General features: G+C 35.3%; 1 protein-coding gene and 1 long non-coding RNA gene across 2 annotated transcripts in view; one reads left to right on the forward strand and one right to left on the reverse strand.

Moving 5' to 3' along the window:
• LOC124181425 (MAP kinase-interacting serine/threonine-protein kinase 1-like) overlaps positions 1 to 27,033 on the forward strand; it is an 89,513-nt gene that overhangs the window by 17,035 nt on the left and 45,445 nt on the right. The window lies entirely within an intron of this gene.
• Positions 18,788 to 20,093, reverse strand: LOC124181435. The gene is made up of 3 exons (XR_006870462.1): positions 19,936 to 20,093; positions 19,037 to 19,480; positions 18,788 to 18,858 (listed from the first exon to the last, which is right to left on the reverse strand). It is a non-coding gene; the product is annotated as an uncharacterized LOC124181435 (long non-coding RNA).

Raw genomic sequence — 27,033 nt, forward strand, 5'->3', positions numbered from 1 at the left:
TTTTCAACGCCGATAATATTCTTCGGTTACGTGAAAACTTAGCACGTGAACTTATCACTCGCCGTATTTCCGATGCGAACAATTCCTCGCAACACACACTGGCTGGATATCAGCCAAGCTCGGTGTTTCCACCTTCCTTAACATGTCCGAGATGATCGCGGGATGTCTCGAGTCGTCCAGTGAATCGATGACGTTGACATCGGAAGGCTTTAAACTCGGGGTTTTTGGCCTTTGGCAAGGCGGTTGAACCGAATTATCATTATTATCATAATCGGCGATAGCCTCGGTGGGAGAAGAAGATACCTGTAAGAAACGCTGACCATTATCATGTATGAAATCTCGGTTCTACGAGGGGGGAATTTTGAATTTCAAATGGACATTTTTCAAATTCAAACGCTGCTGCCCACCGCCTATACACGTATATTTCTCTACGCGGAGCGTGCACGTTGTACGTTGAAAACGTCGTTTTTCAAACGACGCAAAGATCAATGGACCTAATCTTTATCCCGAGAATTCGCTCATCGATCGTCTGTCTTCTCAATCGTCTGTGTCTAGGTATACATAAATGTATTATTCCAGTAACTGGCAAATTTCCAGTAACTGGAAAATTCAAAGACTCTGGTGCGTGTGTGTCTGTATACGTATTATAAATAAGCAAGCGACGCAACTTTTCACGTGGACTATAATACGCGCCCTCCGATGACACGGCTAAATTCGTTTTCGAAATAACCGAACAGGGAAAAACCTGCGAGTAATTGAAGACAATTTTAAATCTCGTTATTTTTATTTTACCGTCGGTGTGAAGGTTGTATAATAATGATAATAATAATAACAATACACCGAGTTCGTCGCCAAATTAAATTAAATTCTCAATCGCATCAGTTGAAATATTATCGACAGGAATACCTACATAACTTTGTTGAAATGAGAGATTTTATTTCATCATTCGCAATATCTATAACTGTAAACATCATTCGATGATAAATTAAAAAAAAAAGAAAAAAGAAAATTAATGCGGTTCCTTTCGAGTGTATTATTTATATAAGAAAAGGTGATCAGGCTAATTAAACATGGCGGAATTGCGTATATACTTACAAATGATTGACCAATGTTTATCGTTGACCTCGTATAACTGCGTGTAGTGACATGTTGCACAGCGTCATCAGGTTATTAAATATTTTTAGAAAAATTGTGTCCTGAATAATCGCGCGAAGTTGCGCTACGCAGATGTGATGTATAAATATCGTATCTATAATGTATTGGACGCGATAATAAGCCGATCGCAGCAGCGACTGAGGTCACACGGCGCGTTGCATTAATCTATAAATTGGAAAGCCCGATAAACTAATGTGGATAAAAAATGTGGTACAATTTTATCTATCTTTATTGCAAAATCAACCTTTGATCGTTTTATATCAGTAAAGTATTCGTAGAATTAATTAAAGTCGTAATCAAACGAAACGGGGAGAAGAAACATTTACCCCGTGCGTTTAGAAGATTTGGAAAATAATACGATGATTCGGGGTTTCGTTAATCTCCTACCACACATTTACAGGTTACCCATCATTGTCAGTCTTAAACTATTTTCATTTTTTACCACAATCGAAAAATATAGAAAATACACGAATTTCATGTCACATACCCGCAAATACAGACAGACGTGTTTCTTATAACTGCGAAAAATGCATTGCCGAGTGCAAGACCTTCTCCTTTTTTTTTTTATTTTTCACCTTTTCTAAGGTAGTTGCCGTGAAACACGAATCGATATTTTTTTATTTTATCTTCTTATCTTTAAATTCACGCATTGTCGAACAACTAATTGTAAGATTTTTCTAAGATTGTAAGAAAGGAAAAGACTGTAATTATCAACTGGAAAACAGATATCGATTTTCTATCTCAAACGATTAAGAAAAAATCGTTGAAAGTACAATCGATTCGTTGCACGATTTTAATAAGCGGAGGCTTAGTTTTTTTTTTTTTTTTTAAGACTATTCTCCACAATTCGGCTCATTGTAAGACACTTACTTTTATCACGTTGATATCGGTAAGTATTCCATTTTTCAACACTGCACTGATATCGATTTTGATTAAAGAACAGCAATATAGAATTTACCAAAAATCGATGTTTAACCTCTTGTTTAAAATTTCATTATTCTCTTATGGTGAATTTTTAAGAAAATCGTTGTAGCTTTATACCAATATGTATTGATCAATTCTAAACGTTCGACCGTCTCATAATCAAATCAAGGGTAAGTCATTGAATTTCGACTCACCAACTTAAAAATGACCCCACTGTGTGTTCACCGTAAATTCCTTGCGATAAACATAAAAATTAATCTGATTTGATCCAAGATAATTAATGAAATATCGTGAAGATAGTTAATTGACACACATGATTTTACAAATAAATACCTTTTTTCATCGCGCGGTATTTACCCATTTTTTTTTTCTGAAATATCTGTGTCTTTAGAGTGACTCTGTCAATTTTCAGCTGAAAATATTTGACGATCTTTTTAGTAGAATAATCCATTTTCCAGTATCTTGTTGTTTTATGATTATTTTTTCATATTCAAAATGTCAATTTGCTAAAAATAGCTCATTTTCTTTGAAATATCACAGTTAAGAAGTATTCCGAAATTTTCTCAAGTTACTAGAATCGATGGGAGTCTTCAGTAACCCTGGTCTGACACACCAATGTCTTGCACAGTAGGTGTGCAGCGTAAGGGTTAAGTAGACCGATTTCAACGACGTAGCAGATAATGTGCTGACTCGAAAAACTCAGGATTAAGGGAATATCAAAGCTTCAAGTTCCACCTAAAGATTTAACGAATCGTACTTTACACTTTTTTCTTCTCCTGAGAGATAGAATCGCTTCAAACTTTGGAAAGTTACAAATTTGCGACTGAGAAAAATTGGGAAAATTGACGAAAACAGACAACGATGGTGAGATTTAGGTGCAAATTAGCATTCCGTCACCTCAAAGCGTGTGAGGATCATAAACGAGTATATATTTCAATGTTTCCTTAAATTTTTTCCGACTTTTCCCGTTCACCACAAAATCACAATTTGCAATCCCTGTCATTTCCCAAGGTTCGAGACTGTTTTTTCTTCTTTATAATCGAAAAGAGAAAAAAGTTTAGGTAAATCAGTGCCGCTCGCTCAGTCGGTACTCCGGAATCCTTTCGAAAATCCTTCGACAAGTTACGTACGTGTTCATTCCACCATAAAATGACCGTGAAAACTCCTGGGTCAAGATCATCGATTAATTAATTCTCACTCGAGGGTGAAAGTATCACTTATACTTAATATACAGCAATAAGGCTATCACGCCGATTCAACAAAAAATCACCACCGCCGATCGATCTTTCGGCCGATTGCGCACCCATTGGATTTTCGATCATGTCGCTGATCCTCGCCGATGATCTTAGCCAAGTTTAATAATCGCCAAAGTGTAATTAAATAATGATATAATATATTCATTACACGGTGGATAATGTGACAGAGTTTTTTTTATCCGAAATTTCGATATATCGAATAAGTTTTAAAAAATGTTTTCGACCAAAATCGTACGATCTAAAACGTCACGAAAATCATGTAAATCACCGAGATGTGTTTTTTTTTTTTTTGTTTCTTATTCTGGCGATCATTGATCGACGATCACGATTCCCTTCCCGCAGAGGTGGGTGAGTTCTAATAGTTTTGCTGCTTTCAACTTCCGGGGGGAATTTTGATCTCGAGATTCAACATTTCTAGCTGCGAGCCGGCCGGTCCTTGTCCACGTGTATTTATAACGACATGGAGTGGGAATTTTGCCAGGAAGAACAACGGTGGAAATTCTACCGAGGCGAGATTTTCTGTTTTGTGCCACATTATTGAACCTCCCATCTCCTCGTCCTCCTCCGAGTTCTCGTTATAACTCTAAACGTGTATTACACACACACACACATATATATATATATATATATATATGTATATACATACACGTATTACTGTAGAGACGTCAATGCACCTTGCAACGTTTCGAAAAGATGGCAAGACTCGCGTCCGCCATTCTGTTTGTAGTTTAAAACACGTCGTTATTGTCCTCGAGATAATACGCGGTGTGTATGAGAATACATAAAAGTAGGTGTATATTGGAGTAAGGTATATCTACTTGCGCATAGCTGCTTAAACCAATTGGCCTCGATCGCGGCTGACTCTACAACTGTACAACTACGTCAAATATTTTCTCCATTTAATAAGCACCCGCTACGACTTTACTGAGAAAAATTTCATTCGTTACAGTAACTAGAAAAATTGAGTAAAACAGGTATCGTTAAAAAACACTGTTTGAATATCGTTGGAATTACGAAAAACGACGTACGCGTAAACATTTTGCGCTATCGTCGATCAGTTTTTGGTTATTGCAACGCAAAATCAGTTTCTGAGGTTTACTCTGCTTTTTTAGTTAAACAAGGCTTCAACGTCAATTTATCGTTGCGCGAGCGTTAAATTTTCGCAACAGTTGCAAGAAAATATAGCGACAGCGATCGTAACGAGAAAGAATAGTAAGGGATACTGGACTTTCCGGTAACGGCTAGAATACTAATTTTCAATTTCTATCTAGAACTAAATTTTTCGATTGTGGTAAAAACTGAAAATAGTTAAGGATTGACCTGTAACCGGAACTAAAAATTTCTCTCACAATCAGTGTGTGCAAGGTAGTGAAAGTTGTTACTGATAACCGGTGCACGTGTATAATCACATTGTCTCTAAAGGAGTCATTTTTCTTACGCGTGAAAATACCGTCACTGTAGCTACGTGTAATACTAAACTTATTAGCCAGCATTATTCCAAGTGCCGTGTACAAAATTCGAGCAAACAGTGCGATGCACACCCAATCCAAATTTATAAACGGTCGACAAATCTTTTCAACTGCGAAAGATGGAAGGTGAGAAATGTGTTACATTAAAAGCAGAACAAGGCACTTAAATACTCAACGCTGCCTCCATTCGCTGCATGGCGCAGCGTCTCTTTAACTCGTAAGCTTTTTTTTTATTATTATTATTACTATTACTATTATCATGGTTATTATATTTTTTTAAATTTATCGTGGCACGTTATTCTTAGATTCTAAAGTTGGAGAAAAATCCTGTACATGTATCGCAATCCGTTTTTACAACATTGTAAAGTGGGGGTATCAAAAAAAAAAAAGTATTCATAAAAATCTCACGTCCGTCGTTACAAAAATTGTTATGAAAGACAACCGTGAATATTTGTCTCACGGAAAGAAAAGATTGCGGTGAAAAAATTTAAAAAAATGTTGACACGTTTGCTAATTATATAAATACAAATATCCAAGTATTCTTTCTTTCTTTTTTTCTTTTTTTTTCTTTTTTTTTTTTTTTCTTATCGCAAGATTACTCACAGACTCGGTAGGTCTGGTAATATAACGCGACAGATCTAGGTCGTCAGTTTTTACGTTATTTTGCGAAAAATAACTAAGCAACGATTTTCGAAGGTAACGATTGGAAGCGGAGACGTTGCGATAATGCAGAGAAAAAATTCATCGTGCTATCTGATACGAACACATTTGTCGGAAATACACGATACGTGTATACAGTGTTTTAAAAAATCATACTTTATTTATACAGCTTGTCGTGTATATCTAGGTATAATAAGCAGCGACAGATGAAATTACACATCTTTTAGTAAACGCAATTCTGCAAAATATCTCATCATTGGCCTGGTCATAAAATGTTGAGAAAAAATTTGTGACAACAGTCGTTGCTCGGTGTCCAAAATCATGTGCAAAAAAAAAAAAAAAAAAAAAGAAGAAGAAAAAATCACCTAACGATGAAAATTGAGTGTACGAACAGTTCTCCTCCCCTTCTAGTAAAAGTTGCGCAAACGCCACGAGGCTGAATTTATTAACGTTAACGTGACGATACGCAAGAAGAAAAAATCATTATTCGGCAATTTTAGGATGACTTTTAAGGAATTGGCTTTTCATAATAAAGGTATATTTTGCGTATATTTTAATGCTTTACCAAGTTCCGGTGTTTCCTAAACACGCATCGTTTCAGTAACGTTATTCTTTAACTTTATCCTCATCACATGCCTACGTTACGCCCGTGCGAACTTCCACATCCGCTGTTCGATGTCGGGCAACCGTCGTAACCTAGCGGCAGGTTGAAGGTCGACATGTTACGTAACCGTTCGGCCGATCAGGGGCTTCCCTCTTCTTGGGCTGGGAGGCGGCGAAGACTACGACCCAGTGATCACGGAAGCCAACTTCGGGACTACCGACCTGATATTGCCAATATTATGTGTCCAGGATGGATTTGATGCTTTTCCGTTTACTCGTGTCTCATGGGTGCTTGCAGCTTACCGACACACGGCCAGACGCTGGTGTTACAGTGATCGGATTAACGACGCTTCGCTGTTGCTTCGAGGTGCGCTCGCGAAATCATCGAGGGTCGACGGACCTGAATAAAATGAGTGACAAGAGGAAGAGGAAGAAGCACGTTGAATTGTTCAGGGTGGCCACACTCTTGGAAAACCTGAAATTGTCAGGGGATTTTTAATTTGGTAATGGAAAAGACTGAAGATATCAATTTTCTATTATGGGAAGTGGAAATCATTTTTTGAGATAACAAGTTCACCTTTTTTTCGTCGAGAAAAGGATCACGTTGTATCCTTCTTCGATTCGAACTGAATTTGAGTCGAATGTAAAGTTTACAGACTGAACGATTTAGGTTTTAGTTGATGGAAAACCTGGGAATGTGGTGGAATTTTTGTTACCAATAATTTTAAACCATCCCGATTGTTTGTACTTCGGGCAATTTAGACTTTCGGTGACCGATGTAATTGGAAAAAAAAAGAGGATACTGGAAAGACGGAGAACCAAAGAGTGAGCTTTTCTTGGAATGAACCTGTTCGCTGCACTCGTGGATCGAAACTCCCTGATCGAAACCGTAAAACTACATCACCGCTACCGTCGGCTAGAATGAAACTTTTCCAGAGAGAAGGAACATTGTTATTCGATGAAAATGCGTTATTCGTGAGGAATCGAACGTTTTCGCAACGGAGCTGAACGGATGGTCTCCGTAGGAGCAAAACTTTGCACGGAGCATCCTAATCGTAAGAGAATTGACTCGTTGATAGCGGTGAACACGCGAAGACGTCAATACTGGTTGCAGACCTCAAACCGATGTCGGTACAATACACGATCTATATATTACCGTGAAATCGTTTACTTATCCACCATGGGAGATAATTCGCGTTATCGTCGTTGCGACGAGGACGACAAAGCGAATTGGGAGGCGTAAATTCGAACAATTGATCGACCGACAAATATCCAATTTACTCTTCGCACAGCAATTAACACGAATGAACGAACACGTACTCGTATACAGAGTTATTTCGAATAGCGAGGAATCGAGTACTCGCTAACAATGGACGGTTTCGTAAGTTGTTTGGCCCGGTGGTATCCAAGCCATGGCGTTCGACGAGGAGAGCTTATCAGGGTTTGGCTGGGGAAAAAAACATCGTGCGTAGAACACCTTTCGCCGTATCACATGCGCGACGTGCGAAAATGGATGATGACTTGAAATTTCGTTAGTAGGGGGATATGGTCGCGAAATATCGATCATCTCGTGCACTGAGAGAAATTTATAGTTCCGGTTACCGCTCGGTCGTTAACCATTTTCATTTTTTACCACAATCGAAAAATATAGTTCTAAGTAGAAAATGAAAATTAGTTTTATAGCCGTTACCGGAAAGTCTGGTATCCGTTACTATTCTTTCTCGTTACGATCACTGTTGCTAGATTTTCTTCCAACTGTTGCGAAAATTTAACGCTTGGACAACGATGAATTGACGTTGAAGCCTTGTTTAACTAAAAAAGTAGAGTAAACCTCACAAACTGATTTTGCGTTGCGATAACCAAAAAAAGGATCGACGGTAGCGCAAAATGGTTAGGCGTACCTCGTTTTTCGTGATTCCAACAATATTCAAACAGTTTTTTTTTAACGATACCTGTTTCATTGTATTTTTCGAGTTTCTCAGTGTGCCGATATCGTTCATTAACGCTACCTATGACCTTTGTCCGTTGCGACGAAACCATTTCAAGACTTGATCCGAGGCTCTAACGCTGTAATTTCGCCATTTTTAATCTCATTATCGATCGGCAATAATTCTGGTTAGAAATGTCTTCGGAATTTTAATCATGGTGTCCATTTTTTCCCCCTATCCAGAGGTGAACACCCCCAGCTTTATATAATCTACGTACACTCGTGTGAGTGACTTGTAATGTTCGACGGGACTTCGAATTAATCTCCCGTAGGAGTGAAATAATCTAGAGTTTGCAATTGTTCTGTCATGTGATAATTGATAAAATCTGGGTAAATTTACGGAAAAACAATTTAAACAAGTAGCTTTTCACACTAGCTTTTAGGTCTTGAATTCCATCGTAATACTTTTGGTATCCTCTCTTGCTCGTCAATGTTTCGACCTTCCCCTTGTATAAACCGGTCATTTTCACTTCCATACAAGTTCGAAGCGGTTTTTTTTCTCTCGGAAGGAAAAAAGAATGCTATAAAAATACGATTTTTCAAATTTTCGGTGAAACTCTACAAATATATAATAAAAAATAAAATAAAATATAAATATATATATATATATAGATCGAAGGTACGTACCCAGCAGCGATAAATCTTCCTCTTTATCATCACGATATCCTTTAAACATAATCATTCCGAACGGATGTTCCTATCTACCAGGCTAATCTTTCTCGCGTTCGGACTTGTGTAATGCTGCGGTACCATAGCAAGAAAGAACAATAACAACGTATATAAGGTCGTAAACTCGTAGATCGTAACGCGTGAAAACCGAAATCGCGATAAAGATAAAGTGATGACCCAGTACGAACTTTTGATTAAAAACTTCGAACAACCGATGCTTTTCCTATGAGAAAAAGTAAAGCTTTCTAAGGGTGGGTAAATATGGAGGGGAGAAGAAAGATGTAAATTTTTTTTTTTAATTTATTTGAGGGGTGACACCATCGAAATTCGATATTTCACTCTTCTTAGGGACAGGTCTGAAATACCGGACAATCTCTTGAAACTCGAAAATCTACCGCGCATGCGCGAGTTTTATCGGCTGTTCTTGCAGGCTGGCCATCCCGAGGTTCAGCTGTCAAACTCTTTGTGGCGGAGATGTAGTTGATACGAATTTTCGAGGTTAGAATCTCAAATAATTGAGGTAGCGACTCGGAAAGGCTTGGGAAGCATTCGTTATTGGGTCGGAAAGTTGATTCTTCGAAGAACGGTCGGAATTTAATGCTTTTGCTCTTTGAAAATTAAAACGTAGACGTTTTGCGTAGGTTGGCCGGCCTGCATCGCGGACAAGAATATCGCTGCGGGAAGATTTGGCCGACCAATGAGATTTGATTATTTGGCGCATGCGCGGTTCATTTTCAAGTTTCAAGAGATCGTCCCGGTATACGTATACACTTACAACCGTGTAACAAATTATTATGACTATATAGTAAACAGATGAGGCTGTTATTTGTTTTGTTATACCCGTAAATTACATTGCTCGAATGATGGTATGTTTTCAACATGTATTGAAGACATTCCATCGATCCCGCGAATTCGAGAGTATCTCGAGCTGATGAAATCGAGTGAAAAATCTAACACGTTTCGCGCAACCACGTGTTGTTTTTTCATCATACTTCGTATCTAATTCGCGGGACGCTTCTGCGTTTCGTTGCGTTGTTCCTGCGTGACTCACTGCTGGAATTTTACACGCGTTTGATATGCATATAATATAGAAGCGTTACGTTTTTATAGCTCAATCCGATTTAAGAGGATGGGTGACGAATTATTCCGTCTAAAATCGAAATTTCCACGCTTTTTGCGTCACGCGCAAATATCGGCCAATTTTCAATCAATCAATCAATCATCATCATCATCATCGTTATTATTATTATTATTATTATTCTTATTATTATTATTATTATTGTTGTACTCTAAAATTTGATTTTCCAATTCTGGTACCAATCGCGATATGTATTAAGGTGAGAAATTTCGGGCGAGTTATTATCGGTTGTGAAATCAGATTTCCGAGAAGTCATTGAGAGCGTCTCAAGTCAAGAGACACCTGGGATATATTATAGTAAGTGCGACGACCAGACGCTTAAAAATAAAGTCTGACCAAACGACTCCATGTAATACAAATTCCGGTGAGAGCGGTGAAATTTTCCACGAGACTTTTTTTTTTCTTTTTTTTTTTTTGTTGCTTTTTTCAGGTTTTCCTTTTCATTTTTTGCTCTGCCTCTGACGTCTTTCACTCTATATTAGTTTTAACTTGGTACTCGGGACAACGACTCGGAATATTCTCCCGTATAATTTATTTCTCGATAGACGGACGACGAGACATTCGTCTCTTATTTTACAAAGCTGGGTACGCTAATAATTGCAAAGATTCCGTGAATGATGAATGAAGACTGGTTAAATTTTTGCTCGTTTCGTTTCGTTTTTTTTTTTTTTGTTTTTCTTTTTTTCTTTTTCTTTTTTTCGTTTTTTTTTTTTATCTTTCCATACTATTCACGGCCAGCGCGGCGTTAGAATGTTCTCTCTGAATGCTGTGTGGATTTTGCGACGCGTAGTTTAAGCGCTATAAGTCAGCCCAGAGCTTCTGTGTCCCAGTCTCTATTTTACAAATAGTTAACCCGGTTCTTTCCTCAATTCAAAGTAATACGACCGAGCGTTCAAAATTAGATGAAAAAAAAAAAAAAAAAGAATTAATAAAAATAGTTTTTACTAAAATATTTCCTTCATCGGTACGGAAAACATCAACGTTATAGGCAATTATTTTTATGTATATACATATATACGAAAATGTATAAATTACGATGTCGCTGAATCACGTCAACGAAATCTGTGGTAAAATTTTATAGTTACACACCTATACAATTTCGTTTTTGCAAACGATTCTCGATCGTCGGACACGCGAGAAAATCAATCCAAAGAATGTTGTTGGACTGGTTTGAGAAAATGAAAAATGAATAAAACAACAAATAACGTCTATAATTCACTGTTCTTCGGTTTCAACTTCGCGTCCTTCATTCGTTTCTATTTCTTTGTTCTATAAATTAAACTTAACGACTTGTTATTTATTTATTATATAGACTTTCGTATGGGTTTTATCGTCCTCCCCCCCCTCCCCTCCCCCTCTCATTCGCTGTACAATGCCAGCTTCCAAATACTCCAATCATTTTTCCTAAGACCACGTAATATGAGAATAACGTAAAAAAGTACGATTCTATTCATACAAGTATTATTCATGATACGCATATAATAGATACGTAGTTTTAGAATCGCTCATGTTTCTGACGACGAAAGATATGACGTAACGCCAATTTCTTTTTTTGTTCATTCACGGCACATATTAACATACGCACACACAAACACACGTATACGTATGTATATTTTCATTTTCAGCGATTTTTGTCTATTTTTTGGCATATTCAAATTTTTTCATCAACTTCATAATGGAACCGGTCTAGAAATATTCCAAGTGAAAAATTAGAAGTTCCGAGAATTTCGACGGAAACTTTCAGAACGTTCAAACAATGTTTTAGCTGAGCAAGAAACTTGAAAGTGTTGAAGAAAAAAAAAAAAAAAAATGAAAAAAAAACATCGGCCCATTACGTGCCCGGTCTTGAAATGTTTGGAATAGAAAATACAGTTTATGAGAATTATTCGACAATTTGAAAAAATTGTTTCTTTTCAAAATTACTTTAAATATTTGTAAATAATTGGGGAGTTGAATAAAAAATCTGAAAAAATTCAGGTTACTGTTTCAGAGCAGAAAAAATTGTAGAAAAAATTTTAAACCAATTCTGAGGTTCTCCATAATATACGTAATGTGTATAATCTACATACATAGATGCGTGTGACACGAATCGAATTACGTACAGCCGAACCTACCGGGCGTGAATGGAAGAGGAAAAGGAAGTTTGCCGTATGGCTACATACGTACACATAGTATACACAAGTCGTCACTCGGCTGTGTCAAACGCAGCGTTAGAAAAAGCAAAACGTCAATGCAAATACCTGATGGATAAAAAGAAAAAGAAAAAGGAAGAAGAAAAGAACAACAGTAAAGTAAAAACGAGAGTGAAAGAGAAAAAGGAAGTAAGGAAGGGAAGGAATTTTGTTGTTACAAATATATAGTTATACTGTTCCGCGTTACACGTCGTTACCTTCGCCTTGAAATCTCTATTGTTTTATTGTATCTACAGTATTTTATTTGTGTATTATATACCCACTGACACTGCACAAATGCGCAGCGATTTTTTATTTTTTATTTTTTTATTTTTGTCACTGTTACCCACTACTGAGTAACGTGAAAGAGTGAACCTGTATTACAAGTACAATTTTCAAACAATAAATATATCACGAATTCGTATTTTCTTGCTTTTGATAAAAATTTGCCTAGACGATAAAAAAAAAAAAAAAAAAATAAATAAATAAAAATTAGTCGGTCGTTCCGTGTTTTACATTCAAAAATCAACGTTATTTGACGCAACGAAATGATGGGGAAAAAAAATAAAATAAAATAAATAAATAAAAATAGAAAATTAAGCAATCGAGATAGAAATTTGCGTTGTTAAACAATAACCGCATTACAGTTTGAATTATTGACGATAAATTTCCCTTGCCATATATATATATATATATATTTCGCGAATTATACAATTTTAATAATTTACGCGTAATACGTACAATATTTAAAAGAAAAAAAAAAAAAAAAAGAGAGAGAGAGAGGGGAAAAACCGGGGTTCTACTGTATAAATCCTTGTCTCCCCGCTGAAGAATCTTTCGATTTCTGCGACGGAGTTTGCGAAACCCGCGCAGCAAACGACCGCCACCAAACTCGCAATCGGGCATTCACGACTATGGACGTAGTTAAATGTATGCATGCATGTGTGTCTGTGTATGATACGTACATGCGTATTTACACCGCACGGTCGTACCATGAGACAACGTAAACGAACGAAGGCGGTAAGATGGGAAAGAGCGGGGCGCGGGGGGAGGGGGGGCATACAACACACGCGTATGTATTTTTGGCGCGTAGTTTTTTTTTTTTTTTTTTTTATTTTTTTTCTGTTTTTATATTTTTCTTTTCTTATTTTCTCTTCGGCACACGCTTCGCAGACGTGTGTATATCGTATGCATGATACCACAGACGCATGCGGACAGGTGTTGTGTTACATACGCGGTACGGGCGATTTTGGAGCACGTGGTTAACTCGCGAAATCCTTGACTTTGTCGATACATTCGCACGTGCGGCTGCTGCCGGACATTGCGTCTCTCTCTCTCTCTCTCTCTCTCTCTCTCTCTCTCTCTCTCTCTCTCTCTCTCTCTCTCTCTCTGTTAACTCCGTGATGTTTTTCTTTTTTTTTTTTTTTTTTTGTTTTCTTGTTTTTTATTTTTATTCTTTTTATCGCCCATTCCGCGCACATTATTGCCACGCTCATCTTTATCCGCCTCTACATTTCAAACTCTTGACAAAATTCCGATCGCGGATGTACGATGTGCGCAGAATAGGTAGTAATATATATATATATATATATTTATATATATATATATATATATAAACATTATTGTATCAAAATCTTACGTCTGCGTATCGCGTGCTTTTTGCTCGATAAAAAAAGAAAAAAAAAAAAAAAAAAGAACAACAACAACAACAAAGAAATAAAAATATGAAATACACATTCCTAACGATTCTACGCTTGTTGAATAATCGTTGTTAAACCGTACACGCGTGACGGTGTACAATCGTCAAATTTTACGGATCCACATTTTCGGCTGTGTAATCCTTGCGTGTTTTTTTTTTTTTTGTTTTTTACAGCACTAACAACACTCACTCCCTCCTCGTCGGTCCATTTTATAATCTTCTTCGTCTCGCTACCCCGCGTTGTTCGCGATTCATCCTGTTTCACAATTATTCTCGTACGGTAATGTATATATATATATATACAGTCACGATACGTGCATACGTGTTACAGGTTTACCCGGCCGATGGATGATTTAAGCTCGCGACTATGTATGTGCTTACGTAACACATACATACATACCTAATCATGTGTAATAGTCACGTCATTTTCTCTCTCTCTCTCTTTATCTCTATCTCTCTCTTTATACATATGCATATGTAGCACATATTACAAGTATATACTGCGCATATCGTATAGAATGGTTATGTTGGTATATATGTGTGTGTGTGTGTGTGTGTGTGTGTGTGTGTGTGTATATATATACATAACGTATCGCATGTTTACATGTAAAACTCGATGTTACGTGCGATTCTAATTTTACACGACTTTCCTCCGAAATTCGCCGTTTTGGCAAATCTATGATATATATATATATATATATATATATATATATATATATATATATATATATATATAGGTATATAATCTTCATGACTGCTAACTCGATCAGCGCTTTGCGTCGTATGACCCGTCGTTTCATCTTCACGCTTTTGAAGCGAACTAGACGACTGCGCGAAAAGAAGAAAAAAAACCTGCGAATTCTTACTTTCAGCTTTCGTTTTCGGTGTAAAGAAAAAAAAAAAAAAAAATCGCAATTTTATTCGCAAACTCTTCGTTCTCGAGCATCAAAATTCACGGAAAAAATCAGGGCAGCAAAACGACATTTCTTGCGTGACGCTGGAATTTTTCTTTTTTATTTATTTATTTTTTATTTTTTTTTTTTTATCCAAACTTTAGATATTAAAAAACAAAATCGAATTTTTTATCCAAATATTGCTGTCTTGAGTCGTGTATGAAAATATTGATAAAATAGATAACCGGTGACAATTTTTAAATACCGATTGCGAATGCGGTGATGCAAATCTATGTTAAAGTTCGCAGCGAAAAATATCTTTTCCCCGCATCGATTCCCTGTAATGTAATCTTTTCATGCCGTCAACTGATTACACTATACACATATATACATATACATATAGGTATAAAAATGTAACAATTGTTTTGATAACAAAAAACAAAAAAAAAAAATAAAAAAATCTTGCGACGCATAGATAAGATTGCCTAAAATTCATCCGCTTCCAGAAGTTTTACAACGACCGATATATCGATTAATTAATTGATGAAGTGTCTATATCTTGAAGTGGACGCTGGCCATTTGTCTGGCAATAAAGTACCTGTGTTATTCTTTTATTTTATATATATTAAACACACGCATGTATATGTTCCAAACGGAACCGTGACATTGAACGTCGAGTCGCGAGTTATCGCGCGTTGAAATTAATTTTTTTCCTCTTGTTTTGAAATTAGATAACCGCAGTAGCAGGCAGAAAAACGTAGTGCGTAGAAAGTGAAGCACGTGGCCTTTGCGGAATGGGAGAAGTTACGATGGCTTGGCGAGAGAGAGAAAAAAAAAAAAAAAAAGAAGAAGAAGAAGAGGGAGAGTGGGTAAAAACAAATAGAACAAATTATTTTTATCTCGAAAACCGCCGCTGCGCGGGTGATAAAAAATCTCACGGACTTACGAGTCTGCTTTTATTATGTACAAAAGTAGTATATGCGTATATGTATACATATGTTTTATACTCACAGTGACCTTGTGCAAAAAAAATTTGTTGCATAATATAATCGAGTATAAATATATATTACACACGGATAAACGTCATCCATGCACTCTCAAATTTATCACCTATTTTATGCGTTCATGATCGTGAAAATATTGCGAATGAACGATGAAAATTTATAAAATATATTACAAACATAATACAGTCAACAATTGTAACGATTGTAACAATGTGTTTGTTCAGTTTCTGAAATTCGCTTGGGTGTAAAAACATTTTTTTGTAACGTTCATGGTTAAGGGGAAAGAATAAAACGTTTTTACATAACTATCGTTCGAGCTTCAGAATTCAAAATAATTTTTACTAATTGCCGATTAACAAAGATTTGGAAATTGATTTTTAATCGACAAGAATTGAAAATTGAAGAAGAGAAAAAACAACGACGTTTATCAAATTAATTATCTACAAGATATAATTATATTCTGGGGAAAAAGAAAAAAAAGAAAAAAAAAAACCATGCGAATAATTTAATTACGAAAGAATCGAAACGACGGTTTCATTTTACTTTTTTAATTACTCACGACCATGTTATAGATCTGATATATACTCGATATTGATCTATGCTCGCATTCTCTGTATACATAACAACAACATCAACAACAACAACAACAATAATAATGTAGGTGTATCATACGTAAACGGCAATGGGTCGAAAGAGGTAATCGGAAATTTACTGTTGCGTGCGAGAAAATCCTTTGGAGAGAGAGAGAGAGAGAGAGAGAGAATTTAGCATGTAAAGATGATCGCGGCAAACACGCGTATCAAAACATTAAATTGAACCTTGGCTACGCCCACGCAATACACGCTCAGTGATAGGCACAACATATGCTTTATAACCCTATCACGCATATAATAAATGGCTAAATGGCGATGCGATTGTAAAATGATATTGCGTCTGGTGGAAAAATTCGTCTCGTGCCTCGACGTATTGTGTATGTACGTGTGTATAGGTATGTATATGGGGGATTCCACGTCAAACCGACCGGTCATCGGCCTGATCCCCCAGGATTTTGACGACCAATGAATTTTTTTGGTTCGTTTGGGTCAAAACTGATGTATCAGGATTATTCGAAATTTTTTCACCATTTAAAAGTGTGGTGACTCCAAAATGTTCTTCACAGTAAGTATATATTTTTGTAAAATCAGGGACTCGAGAACACATTCCGGGAAAAAAGATTTCTTTGAAAAACAAAAATTAAACAAAATACATGTATATATTTCTCATTTTCATCCCATTTTGCGAATCATGACGAAAAGATGTGTCTTCGAGTTCCTGGTTTTACAATAAAAAATTTTGATCAATTTTAGAAATCTCCGTCTCACTTCTCACTCACAAAATCACTTTGACAAAGTGGCGGAAAAATTTGAAAAAATGAAAGGTTTCATTTTTTACCCAGAAGAAAGAATACGTTTATCGGTCATTAAAATCACAGGGAGCCAGACCGATGAGCCGTTCGTTTGACGTGGAATGCCCCATATATGTATACGATATTAAAGACTTACCTTGAGAAATAAAATATTGAATACATAGAATAGAACGAAAGAATATTTGTATAATGTATAAATATATTGTGAAAAACGTTCGACTTAGCTTCGCCTATTTCTTTTACATCACAGATATATATTTATTTATGTGTCTATTTACACTTGACTGTATTATATGTAACACGTACGCTTGCCGAGTGTTACAGAAATGTTTATTTTCTCTTTCGGCTCGGACTTTATGTATAAACTTTTTTTTTTTTCTTTTGTTTTTATTTTTCCCCTTGAAATTGGCAAAATTTTGTCCTTGTAATTATTTTCACCGACGTTTGCGGAAAAGCCGTGCAATAATTTGTAGTTTTTTGTTTTTTTTTTTTTTACGTACCTGTAAAATTATTACACGAACTCACGTTACACGCAGAACGTGGCTGAAAAATATTTTCTCCCTTTCTTTTTTTCCCTACAAATAAAATTGAAACGCGCAAGGATTTTGGATTCTTCTTTTCACCTTTTTCGATCTTTAAAGTATATTATAAATATCATTGTACAAAACGACGGTGGCGCTTTAAAAACAATTAAATACTATTGCCCTAAATTATAACACGTTATTATATGTGTATTAATATGACAATCAACATGTCAGTGCAGAATACCTTGAATAATTGAAATTGCTTACCTGCGCCGCAGAGTAAATAAGAATATGTTTAACCCGGTGAAATTGGAATTTCTTTTACATGTATTGTATACATGTGTATTTATTTTCATACGTGAAGAGTACATGTACATGTAATACGCACAACTGTAATTTTTTTTTTTTTCTTCGCTCGGAACAAAGTTTGAAAAAAGTCAAAATCACTGCTGTAAAGGCAAGTCTTTCTTTCTTTTCAATTTCTAGAAAAAAAAAGCAACAATCTTTCATCGTATTTTTGAAATTCAATTTAGCGAAGCTGGAGACGAACCAGCAGCTGCAGCCTAGAGACAAATCATTCCGGAAAAAGACTCTGAAAATCGGTTCCTCTTGTTACGTACTGGATGGGTATATTTAAGCTCGAGATATTTGAACTCGGGAAAGTTTTCCTCAATCCGTGAGCTTTCGGTGTCATCCGATATCCTTGACTGTTCTTTCACCCTCCCGCTACTCGCTGCTGGTACATCATCCGACACCGGGGTAGATTTCCTTTTTATTGAAAAACCATACCGAATAAAAGCATAAAGACGACTCGGAAGGCAGCGAAATTTTCACGAAGATCACTTTTTTTTTTTCTATCGATCGAATCGAAAGCTCGCCTCTTTTGGCGGATTGAACAATGCTTGAAAAACGTTAGTTTGAGATACAATTTGGTCTTTTAATACGTGAAGTAAGGGTACGAAATTATTTCGATGACGTGAAAAGTAAGAAAGAAAAAATTCATATATTTATATATTTTTTTAATAATATTTTCTTTTCGTAACTTTTTTGTACAATAAAAATTATTTTTAATATGTCGAGTTTAATATTATTAATATTACGGGTAGGAAGAAAAGGTTTCGTTAAGTGTAAAAAAATTACTTGAAGATATTTAATATCAGGATTAAGATTTCGTTTTAGTTTCTTCGTTCATTTTTTCTTGCTGCTTCATCATTTTCCTTTTTTTTTTTCTTCTCTCTTCCATTTACAGTATAAGCCGATTGTATCCACTCAAGCGGGCTATGGAAACGACAGAATTGTTGCTGAAAAAAGGAAATAAAAACTTGATAAAAACAAAAAACTATTGAGGCCAAAGTTGAGTTACGGATGAAAAAAAAATTACCGATTACGGATCGTCAAGAAATTCAAATTTTGGTTTTTCAGCTTATTTTTTTGGTCTTTGCAGGTGGAAAAATAAAGATATAATCTTGTTTTACTTACTTTTCAAATCTGTATGTGTTACGGAATAGGAGGGGTAGAATTTCGGCAAATCGTCAGTATTTATTTATTTATTTTTTTTATTTTTGTTTTCAAACCCACAAAAGATACAATTTCAACAGCAATCATACAATTTGACAAGATCCTCAGAAAAGTATCTCTCTCATAAAAATAAATCTTATTATTCGGAATTTCTTCTTCTTCTTCTTCTTCTTCTTCCGTCCCTCATTACGCGACGATTGAGGCGGATTATGAACCTTTATCTTTCTTCTTCCCTACTCGACTTTCAACAAGATGTTCAGCATACCAATTATGAGGGGATTTCAAGCTTGTGGTTAAAAAATGGTAATTTCTCTGCTTCAATGTAATATCTATACGTATTATAAGTATACGACGGCGAATAAACCAGAATGAGTCATCGGCTGCAGATTCTTTTGGTCGGTTTATCTGTAGAATATAAATGATTTACTTTTTAACCTCGTTTGTTTCATTTTCATTTTTTTTTATTTTATTTTTTTTTTTTTTTTTTGTTCTCCTTTTTTCTACAAAAGTACAACTAGAACGTGACCGTGCATCGGCATCATCGTAATAATAATCACAATAATTCCTCCACTCCCCCTGGGATAACCGACTTGACACGTTTCTCTCTTTCTCTCTCTCTCTCTCTCCCCCTGTAAAGTTCTTTTTTTTTTATTTTTTATCTCCCAAGTGACAAAAACTTCCCACCTTGACCAACAAATAAATTGCGTCTCCGCCTGTGTGGAAAATTCGCAAATAATTATCATACCTATATGGATATATATGCAGCGAAAGAGAAAGGAGCTTGAATCTACGTATGCCGGTCGTACAGGTTACGAGTTTTACAGGCACGCGGGAGATGGGGAAGGATCTCGGTCTCTTACTTTATGAATAAAGTCAAGGTTCTCGATCCGCGTCGTTGCGCTGCCAGTTGATAAAGAATTTCGGCAATTATTACGTACGGATAAACTATCAAGTGCCGAAATTTTCATTTTACTTTTCAGATCTCTGAGCTTCGTCGTTCAGAAGGAACGAATTTCTTGCATCGAATTTCCGGCACGTATAATAATTTCATTCGAAAAACATTTTAAAACCTAGATTTTTATTTTTATTCAGTTATTTTTATTTTTTTTTTTCTTTTAAATAAAAAAAAGTCTTAATTTTCCGAAAATGAAACTATACCCATTTTCGGATAGAATTTTGTATTATATGTTCGGGATGATCGGAATCTTTTTAATACAATAAACACGTCGCGTCAAGTCCGTTTAAACGCGTAGAAAGATTTGAAAATGGAAGTATTACAATATCGAATCCATTTTACAGAATTTCAACGTATTGTAGGCAGTCGAAATATAGGCGTGTGAAAATTGCAAAAATGACAGGCGCAAAAAAACAAAACATCAAATTGCAATAATTGTAAAGATTGTAAATTTTTAGCCGTTCTACGTTTTGACTTTTGTATACTTCGAGTTTTTCCATTTTGAAAATTTTGCGAAATAGAATTTCGCTTCTTTGATGATTCGATATTGTTCACTATCAATTTTCCGATCTTTCTGTATTATGTAGGATAATTTTTTTTTTTTTTTTTTCCACACGATACAAAGTGCTCAAAATTCGAAAACAAAAACTCTACAGAAAACTGACAACGACCGTGTTTTTCATGAATGATAATTAAGGCTTAGAGGTTTTTCCGGACTTAATTACACGCCTGAGAACCTTGTATCAAAAGTATAACCACATCGGAACTTCCCACTTGCGGAATGATCGATCGGTGTTTCTAAACGCAAAAAATCAAAAACACGTTTCGGCTCACATAATTCACGGTTAATAGCTCGTCGATACGAGCCGTTTCTTGTACATGCCAATATATTGTCTCAGGATCACGTGCATTAACAGATAAATACATAATGAACGAGAAGGAGGAGGAGGAGGAGGAGGAAGGAAGGAACGAACGAACGACGCAGTAGTCGCGCCTTGATTCGAGTCGTTGATCACCAGGCAACCTTTTGGCCATTCAAAAACGAGGAGTACGGTAGTTTTAGTCTCTGTAAGAACGGCGATTAGTCATACACGGTTTTTGCTGCGGTGTAATGATATAAATGGAATCGTTAGCTATTTACATATATACACATATAATTGGCTAACGATTCCATTTATACATACGTATGTATATATATATATATATATTTTTTTTCTCTCGCCCTAGTCTTACCTTAATTTTGATAACAAAAAAACAACTCCCTAATATAACCAGATTTTTATCTCGACTGTAACTCGTGCCGGTAAGAGGGAGGACTTCCCAATTTAAAATAAACGTATTTCGGACGCATAATAATAATCAACGTATATTTTATTTTAAGAGTAATAATGTTTTAAAAAATCTTTAACCGCAAGGTTTTAGTGGGCATTGGTGCTACAATCCGAGAAAAAATTCACGTCATCGTATCTGCTAATATCGACGAATTGCACATCCTCGAAATCTGACTTTTTTCCATTTAGAATGGAAATTTAAAATAAAGGCACGGCTTAGAGTAGAGATAGACTGAAAAAATTTAAGAATTGTTTTTAAATTATTTAAAGTTGAACTGAAGATACGTTGTAAAGATTTGAAACATTTTGTATTATTGTTAATATTATTACAGTTTTCTTTTTCAATTGAAATTTATTTTAAATCAGGTTCAAGTTCGTGAATTTAAAGGAATAATATAATATGAAGATGAAAATTTCAGTCAGTTTAGTTACGTCGAAGAAACGTTCGCCGAAAGAAAACTATTAGTTGATTACCTCTCAATTATAACTAATTTGAGGCTTATTTTACTTTTACATGCATGCTTGTAATTAATTTTTTGCCGATCATGCAATCTAGCCAATCGTTTTGTCAACGTTTTTGTCCGTAAAACGTTTGGTTTTCTCAATTACAGATATTCCAACAAAATTTCTAATTCCAAATAATCAGTGTCAAGTTAAAAATCCAAGAAATTTGTCAAAACGCATAAAATCTATTTTGATAATGTAATGTATCGAAAGGTTACGAAATTGATGTGTAAAGAAAATGCTGAGACTTTGGTTTCTGTATTCTTCCCGTATTTCAAGCTTTTTCATTAATCGCGTTATATTTCGATCTTTGTCGTTATTTCATAATTGACTTTTGTTTCAAATAATTTCATTCAGAACGTGAAAGGTTACTGCTCTCTGTTTTATTATTCTTTTAAAAATCTTCATTCTACTCCTCATCGTATCTTTTTTTTTTTTTTTTTTTTTTTTTCTTCTTTACTTTTGGAGCGTTATAATCACAAAATCTCAAAGAATAATGTAGAACTTATCCATTATCATAGAAACAATGACATCAAACTCGTCTCCGTAATTATCACACATGTAGCATTTTCGAGTCAATTTGTTTTTCGATTATCTAATTTTATTTTTCTTCTTTATTCGGCTTTCTTTATACATACTTACACAGAAGGATGGAGACGGTCGATGGTTTCACACTGCCTGGGTCAGGAAAGTTCATTGGCTCTTTTTCAGGCGTTCCATCCTACCGGGTCGCCTCTCTTGCGAGCGAGGAAATCAGCCATTGCAGTTATTTCATTTTTATACCTACGTAATATTATAAATTGACGGGAGGGTTCGCGTATAATTGCTGACATTCAAAGAAAAACATGCAACGAAAAGAGAGGGAGAGAGAGAAAAAAAAATTCAACCCTTTCGAAATTCATTTTACTTTGAAGTAGATCGTCGACGACTGACTGAATAAATCCTCTAATGGAAGATTAATGAAAATTTGAATAGAATTGAAGTAAAAAAATTTGAAAAAAAAAACACTGTTTTTCAAGTGAATTCTCACATAAATTCATGATAACACTGGCAGAAAAGCGAAGATGTGGAATCGTACGTACCGACTTTAAAAAACAAGATTACGACGTGAATTACCCTAAATTGATCACGTATGGATCGTTGTGTACACTAAGAAAAATTTCATTTGTTACAGTGACTAGAAAAATTGAGTAAAACAGGTATCGTTAAAAAAAACACTGTTTGAATATCGTTGGAATTAGGAAAAACGAGGTACGCCTAACCATTTTGAAAATTTTTCCCAGTGTACGAAAAGAAGAAGAGAACGTGAATTACTCGATATTTAAACTAATTATACCAACAGCGTATAAAATTAATCGTCGGGAATAATTTGAATTAACGAATTATCGTACATGAACTTATTACTTATACATGCTAAAATTTCTTCATCCGTTATAAAATCGAATAAAATTAATTGAAATTGCTGTCCCATTATTGTATACATCCGATAATTAATCAGCCTGTAACTCTTACGCGTCGATCTTTATAACGATTCACGATGCGTGCACATTGCATGCATTCATGCATGTAAAACCGATCCACTCTCACATTAGCTCGGCATTCAGGCTTCAGTGCGTATGCGTGTGCGTGTGTGTGTGTGAGTGTGTGTATATATATATCGCCGCATAGGTCAAAAACCTTATAAAACACGGGGACTGTTACGGACACGTCGTGGCCCGTCCCATCATGCTGTCACTGCGCATTCATCGCCGACACAGTTTTATAAAATCGTCGCATACTCTTCGTCTTTTTCTTATTTTTTTTTCTTTTTTTTATTTTTTATTATTTCTCATTTCTTGTCCCCGATCGCTGCATCGGCAGTTTTCTATCGCAAAACGTCGAACCATGCGTTATAAATTGTACAGCGTGAAAAGATTTTCCGGAGTCATCGTCCTCGTTACTCGCGACGTCGATAATAATTATTGCAAAACACAACGGTGTGAAGAATGTTCGTGAAAAATTCACTGGCAGAAAAATTTGGAGGTAAGATAAAAAATACAATAGAAATATAATACGCATCGCGATGATGAATTGTGTTGTACAGTATAAATGGATTTGAAATTGGTTCGTCGTATTTAACGTAGGCGTCACATGTATCTATAGTTACATCGAATGTAATTAATTTCATCCGCCTGGCCTGAAAACCTTGGCGACAAAAATGCAAAAGTTTCTAATTCTAGAAGATGTATGTAAAATTTATTACCCGGGGATAAAAATTATTCGAAGATTATCCTGCATAATTACATATATACATATATATTTACATGCACCCGTTTTCGTTTTATCATATTTATTTACAAATACACGCATATACGTTATGTAACTGATAATACGGACGAAACAACAATCGTAATATATTTAGCGACTAGAAGGAGTGAAGGGCGGGGGAGGTGAGCGCAAAAAATAAAAAATATTGACCTCATTGTGCGTTGTTTAAATTATGATTATTGTAAATTAATGTACCCTTCCTTTTTGTCCAATCAACCAGCGAATCAATTCTAATGTGAAAAATATTACCCCTCGAGAGTTATTTCTCTGCGTGTAATAATGTAAACGATAATAATAATAATAACAATAACAACAAGCATTTGTAAAGTTTTCACAAACACATATATAATATCCATGCTCTAATTCCAATTTCTGTTTATAATAATTACATTTTTTATTTACTCTGTCTCTCTCTCTCTCTCTCTTTGCTGCTGAACGACCTCTAATTTTTATCGCTCTTTGAAGAAAAATTTTAATTGAAGGAAAAAAAAAAAAAAAAAAAAAAAAACATCGTCACGTATTTTCTTAATATATTATAGAATAAACGATGTTATACGATGACTGTTATACGACAGCTGTACAAATACGCGCGCGTGCGTGTGTGTGTGCATACATATATGCATATAAATAGATATAACAGTTCCTGTTCCGCCCTTGGAAATGTTTGTTTTCGAGCGTTGGTTTGAATAACAAAAATTTACGAAAACGACAAAAAAAAACAAAAAGGAAAAATGGGAGAAACAGAAATGAAATTAATAGAGAAAAAGAGAGAGAAAAAACTACGACCAAGAGTAGACGCGTGTACGTTTTGTATTTGAAGTGAAAAAAGAAAAAAAGAATACAAAATACAAAAAAAAGAAAAAAAAGAAAAGCAACACGTGATTACACGTTAGAGCGTTGATTGGCCGAAGACACTCGGGATGACTAATAGAAAGTCTCCGCGTCTAGTCGGCGATATTTGAACGCAATCTGATTGGCCGATGAAACGTCGCGCGTCTCTGACGCCTGATACGTACTTTATACCTATACGTATATATGCGTGTAGGTAATATTTATAATATATGTATATATACTCGTCGTCGAAACGCTAATAGGTATGCATATAGTGTGTTGATACTTGCGCTACAAACGCACACGGAGAGACGCACATCGAGTTTGCTGTTATTCCGCGGTTACTGCGTTTGCAGGCTGCGAATTAATGCTGTAACATGTGTTAGTGTGTGTTGAAAAAAAAATTTATATATATATATATATATATGTATATAATGTATTATTTTTTTTCAACGTGGAAGCCCGTAAAAATTTCGTTCAGGTTTAACGAAAGATTCTGTGAAAAGTTGAGCGCGTTCTACGTTATGTGGAAGATCGAGATCGATCGATTGTTAGCTTTTTTCGAATTTATTTATTTATTTTTTTTTTTTAATTTGAATTTGAATTTGCGAGGAAACACGTTGTAGCCCTGCGATCATCGTTTCTTTCTCGAAATTTATATTGAACCGAAAAATATAGATTCGTAACACAACGATATATCGACCGAGAATCTCATTCTCCTAAATTAAAAATTCATACTGCATTATTACTATTTTATCGAATTCAATTAATGATGAGAAAGTCGTCGGATAAACTTGTGAAACGTCAACTGGAGACTTGATGTTACTTGATGTTAGTGTGGGTCTTATTTGTGACGTGAATTGATATGACCGTTGTAAAAGTAATGAAAAAAAAACAGGACAGGTTTTATTCACGATACTACATGAATCTTAAAACATATGTATAAAAGTGAAAAACCAACCGAGCGCGAATCTTTGGATGGTAGAATCTTTTTTTTTTTTTTTTTTTTTTTAACTTAAATAAACTTTTCGGTGGATGCCATAGCGGAAAATCGCAAATTATTTTTTTCTGCAACAATTTAGAATAATTATATCATTACGATGTATAAAATTGAGGTGAATTAGAAAAATCAACTGTAGATGATCATTTATGTACAAGGGATCAAAACAGTCGATTCGCGATTTAATCTCGGATTTGTTTATTCATTATATGTTTATCGCCGTATGCTCCATAATTGTGGCATTATGTAACGAGACGATCATTGAAGAAGGGGAAAAAGACGGAGGGGAGGAGTTTTGAGTGGTAGGATATTAACTGGTAGGAAATCAACAAAATGTAGAATTAGAAAATAACTTTTGAAATCGTAGACTTATCATAACACGATAGGAGCCTTCTTTTTAGAGCTTTCAATTCCGTACAAAAAATATGTATAGTATGCAAATTTCCTATACGACGCGTCGTTGGCCAGTTATAAAAATCTGAAAGAGCAAAAATCATTTTTCCCATGTTATTCTTCTGAGAAATAAAAAAGTACGATGCGGAACCTTTTAATGTTAATATTAAGAGCTCAAATTTTAACAGGCGTATTTTTATACCGAAAAATGAAACTTTTGAACCTGCACTGAGATAAATTTTTAGTTCCGGTTACCGCTCAGTCCTTGACTATTTTCGTTTTTTACCACAATCGAAAAATATTGTTCGTACATTATACATATCGATGTATTTACAATTATACACTTACGTACATCGGATCTGTGGATTCGCCTTCGATCGGAAACGACGACGACCTTCAAATTTTCGTCGACACGTGTCGTCGGGGCAAAGATTTCGCATTCCGCGATTCGAATCTTGCGCGGTGGCCTTATTTGTTTATTTTTAATTTTTTTGTCGGTATTTTTCGGTTTTTTTCTTCTTCTTTTTTTTTACAAATCTTCATTACCGTCAATTCGGCGCGCAACGAAACGGCAACGCAACGCGTATACACTCGAGAAGACGCCCGTTTATGATACCAGACGTATCTGAAAGATTCC

Source organism: Neodiprion fabricii, chromosome 4 (assembly GCF_021155785.1).
Source record: "Neodiprion fabricii isolate iyNeoFabr1 chromosome 4, iyNeoFabr1.1, whole genome shotgun sequence".
Lineage (NCBI taxonomy): Eukaryota > Metazoa > Arthropoda > Insecta > Hymenoptera > Diprionidae > Neodiprion > Neodiprion fabricii.